Raw genomic sequence first — 4,908 nt, 5'->3', positions numbered from 1 at the left:
ATTCTACTGCTGGGATTATAACCTAAGAATCCTGAGGCACCAATTCAAATGAACCTATGCACCCCAATGTTCATAGCAGCACAATTTACAATAGCGAAATGCTGGAAGCAACCTAAGTGCTCATCAGTAAGTGAGTGGATAAAAAACTATGATACATTATTTATATTTTTAGACATAAATATTTTATCATGTGGTTTACAAATTTTCTTCTGTAATGGTTATTCTTTTTATATTAACAGTTTTTCTTAATTTTAATGAGTTCAAATTAATGAATTTTTTCTTCTTTCATGGATTTTCCTTTAGGTGTATCTTATAAATTTTGTTTTACCAAGGTTAAAATATTAATCCTAAGTTTTCTTTTCTTTTTAAAAATTTTTAAAAAGATTTTGTTTATTTATCTTTAGAGGGGAAGGGAAGGAGAGAAGGAGAGAAAGCCAATGCATGGTTGCCTCTCATGAGTCCCCTGCTGGGAACTGGCCTTCAACCCAGGCATGTGCCCTGACTGGGAATTGAACCCGTTCGTGTGGTTCACAGGCCTGTGCTCAATCCACTGAGCTACACCAGCCAGGGGAAATCCTAAGTTTTCTTATAGAGGTTCTATAGTCCTATGAAACACATTTAAGCTTAAGATCCATTTTGACTAAATTTTTGTATATAGAGCAAGGTGTGGATAGAAGTTCATTTGTACAATATTTTATTGTTATTGTATTACAGTTGTCCCCATATTTCCCCCCTTTGCCATCCTCCACCCAGCCCAACCCCCATTCCCACAGTCCATCAGCACACTGTTGTCTGTGTCCATAAAGCATTCATACATGTTCCCTGACTAGTCCCTTCCCCTTCTTTCCATGCTTATTCCCCTCCTGTCACCCCTTTGAATGATGTCCTTCTGTTCCTTGTTTCCATTCATCTGGTTCTATTTTGCTCATTTGTTTTGTTCATTAGGTTCCTCTTATGGGTGAGATCATATGGAATTTGTCTTTCACCTCCTGGCTTATTTCACTTAGTATAATATTCTCAAGTTCCATCCATGCTGTCACAAAATATAGGAGTTCCTTCTTTCTTTCTGTTGCACAGTATTCCATTGTGTAAACATACCACAGTTATTTGATCCATTCATTTACTAGTAGACACTTAGGATATTTCCAGCGCTTGGCTACTACAAATACTGCTCCTATGAACATTGGGGTACATAAGTTTCTTAAATCAGTGTTCCAGAATTCTTAGGGTATAATCCCAGCAGTGGAATCAGTGGGTCAAAGAACAGTTCCATTTTTAGTTTTTTGAGGAAATTCTATACTGATCTATACAGTGGGTGCACCAGTCTGGATTCCCACCAACAGTGCACTAGAGTTCCATTTTCTCCACATCCTTACCAACACTTGTTGTCTGTTGACTTTTTAATGATGGCCATTCTGACAGGTGTTAGCTGATATATCATTGTGGTTCTACTTTTCATCTCTCTGATGGCCACTCATGTTGAGCATCCTTTCATATATCTCTGGTCTCTCTGTATAACCTCCTTGGAAAAGTGCCAATTCAGGTTGTTTGCCCCTTTTTTATGTGCATTGTTTGTCTTCCTGATTATGAGTCTTTTGAGTTCTTTATATGTTTTGAAAATCAAACTCTAGTCCAAGTTACATTGGCAAATATGTATTTCCCATACAGTCAGACCCCTATTCATTTTGATGATGGTTTCTTTAGCCACACAGAAACCACAGAAGCTTTTTTAATTTTACATCAAATTAAAAACAATGCCCTAAGGGGAAAACAATGCCCTAAGGGAAAAACAATTTCCCTTGCCCTAAGAGGTATATGAGCAAAAATATTGCTGCAAGGTATACCTGAATTTTTACTGCCTATATTTTCCTCTAGAACATTTATGGTGCCACAAGTTATATAAGTCTTTTCTCCATCTAGAGTTTATTCTGGTGTAAGTGCAAGTTGGTAGTCATTTCACTTCTTTTTTTTTTTTTATGTACCTGTCCAGATCTCCCAGCACTATTTATTTTGGAGGCTATTTTTCCTCTACTTTATGTTCCTGCAGCCTTTGTTAAATACTAATTCACCATAGAGATGTGTTTATTTATTGCCTCTCTATTGTGTTTAATTGATCTATATGTTTGTCCTTATGCCATTACTAGACTCTTTTGATTACAGTGACCTTGTAGTATAGTTTAATATCAGGCATTGTGATCCCACCTACTTTGTTCTTCTTTCTCAAGCCTGCTGAGGCTTTCAGAGACATTTTTGGTTCCATAGAAATTTTAGAAATATTTGTTCTATATCTGTGAAATATGCCATTGGTATTTAAATAGGCATTGATTGAATCTATAGATTGTTTTGGGTAGTATGGACATTTTAATTATTCTAAGTCTTCCAATCCATGAACCCAGTATATGCTTTCATTTATTTGTGCCTTCCTTAATTTCTTTCCTCAGTGTTCTATAGTTCTCCAAGTACAAGTCTTTTATCTCTTTAGTTAAGTTTATTCTGAGGTATTTTATTTTTCTTGTTGCTATAGTAAATAGATTTCTTCTAGTTTCTGCTTATGATATTTCATTGTTCATGTAAAAATGCCCTCAATTTCTGAATATTAACTTTGTATCCTGCTCTTTTGCCAAATTTGTTAGCTCAAGTAGTTTTTGGGGGGAGCCTATTGGGTTTTCTCTGTAAAATCCAGTAGGTTCTACAGAGAAACATGTGATCATATTATCTGCAAATAAGGACAGTTTTACTTCTTGCCTTTCCATATGTATGCATTTATTTCTTCTTCTTCTCTGATCACTGTGGCTAAAATTTCCAACACTATGTTGAATGAAAGTGGTGAAAGCAGATACCTTTTTCTTGAGCTTGATCTTAAGGGAAATGTTTTGTTTTTTTCCCCATTGAGTATGTTGTTGGCTGTATGTTTCTCACATATGGCCTTCATTATGTTGAGTTAATGCTCCCTTTATTCCCATCGATGAATGTTTTCTATCATGTGAGTGCTGGACTTTATGAAATGCTTTTTTTGGCATCTCTTGATATTATCACATGATTTTTTGCCCTTCATTTTCTTTATATGGTATATTGCATTTATTGATTTCTGAATAGGTCTTTAGTATTGTACCATCCTTGCATTTCTGGTATGAATTACACTTGATTGTAGTGTATAATCTTTTTAATATATTGATAGATCTGGACTGCTGACATTTTCTTGAGAATTTTGGAATATATATCTTTATCAGAGATATTGACCTGTAGTTTTCTTTATTTGTTGTTTCTTTACTTGTTTTGAAATTATGGTAATATTTTGAGAATTCTTCCTCTTCTTGAATTTTTGGAATAGTTTGAGAAGGGTAGGAGTTTGTTCTTGTTTAAGCAATTGGTAGCATTTGCCTATGAAGCCATCCAGTTAAGGGCTTTTGTGTGCCAGGATTTTTTGATTACTGCCTCAATTTCACTAGTTGTTATTGGTCTATTCAGGCTTTCTACTTCTTTCTGATTTAATTTTGAAAGATTGCATGTGTCTAGAAATTTGCCCAACTTTGCCCTGGTTGTCCAATTTCTTGGCACATAGGTATTCATAATAATTTCTTATAATCTTTTATACTCTGTACTATCAGTTATAACATTTCCTCTTTTCTTTTTGATTTTATTTATCTTGGTCCTCCCTCTTTTTTTCTGGTGAGTATGGTTAAAGGTTTTTCAATTCTGTTTACCTTAACCAACTCCTAGATTCACTGATCCTTTGAATCGCTTTTCTCTATGTCAATTAACTTTACTCTGTTCCTCATTATTTCCTTCCTTCTACTAGCCCTTTGTTTGTTATTGTTCCTCTAGTTCTTGTAGATGCAGGGTTAGGTTATTCACTTGAGAGTTTTCTATCTTTTTTACATAGTCCTGTATTGCTATGAACTTTCCTCTTAGGACTGGCTTCACACTGTCCCATAGGTTTGGGGTTGTTGTGTGTTTATTTTAATTTGTTCCCATATACTTTTTGATTTGTTCCTTTATTTAATTGTCAACCCATTCATTTTTAGTAGCATTATTCAGTCTCCATGTATTTTAATGTTTTTGAGTTTTTTTCCTTGAGGTGAGTTTCTAGTTTCTAGCCCTTATAATCCGAGAAGTTGCTTAACATGATTACAATTTTCTTGAATTTGTTGTTTTGTGTCCTACCATATAATCTATCTTTGAAAATATTCCATGTGCATTTGAAAAGAATGCATATTTTGCTTCTTTGTGGTTGCAAGTTCTCTATTTCAATTAACTCCATCTGATCTAGATCTAGAGTGCCTTTCAATGCTAAAATATCCCCATTGACACTTTTCTTGAAAATTCTGTTCAATGTGACCGTGGAATGTTGAAATCCTCTATATGAGCCCTGGCTGGTGTAGATCAGTGGATTGAGCTTGGGCCTTCGAACCAGATGATCACAGGTCGTTTCCCAGTCAGGGCACATGCCTGGGTTGCAGGCCAGTTCCCAGCAGGGGATGCAGTTCCCGGCAGGGGATGCAGGAGAGGCAAACATACACTGATATTTCTCTCCCTCTCTCCTTCCCTTCCCCTCTAAAGATAAATAAATAAAATCTTTTTAAAAAAAGAAATCCTCTATGATGAATGTGTTACCATTAATATATTTCTTGAGATCTTCCAAGATTTTCCCTATATATTTTGGTGCTCCTATGTTGGTTGCTTATATGATTAAAAGAGTTATATCTTCTGGATGGACTACTCCTTTACCTATTATGTCATGACCTTTTTTGTGTCTTTTTGAAGTTTGTTTTCAAGTCTATTTTGTCAGATGTAAGTGTTGGTACCACAGTGTTTTGTTAGTTTTTTTTCCATGTTCATTTGCTTAGAATTTCTTTTCCATCCCTTCACTTTCAGTCTGTGTAGGTCTTTTGTTTTGAGGTGGGTCCC

Source organism: Sturnira hondurensis, unplaced genomic scaffold (assembly GCF_014824575.4).
Source record: "Sturnira hondurensis isolate 20B ecotype Veracruz unplaced genomic scaffold, ASM1482457v3 Scaffold0001443, whole genome shotgun sequence".
Lineage (NCBI taxonomy): Eukaryota > Metazoa > Chordata > Mammalia > Chiroptera > Phyllostomidae > Sturnira > Sturnira hondurensis.
This window is presented reverse-complemented; position numbering follows the sequence as displayed.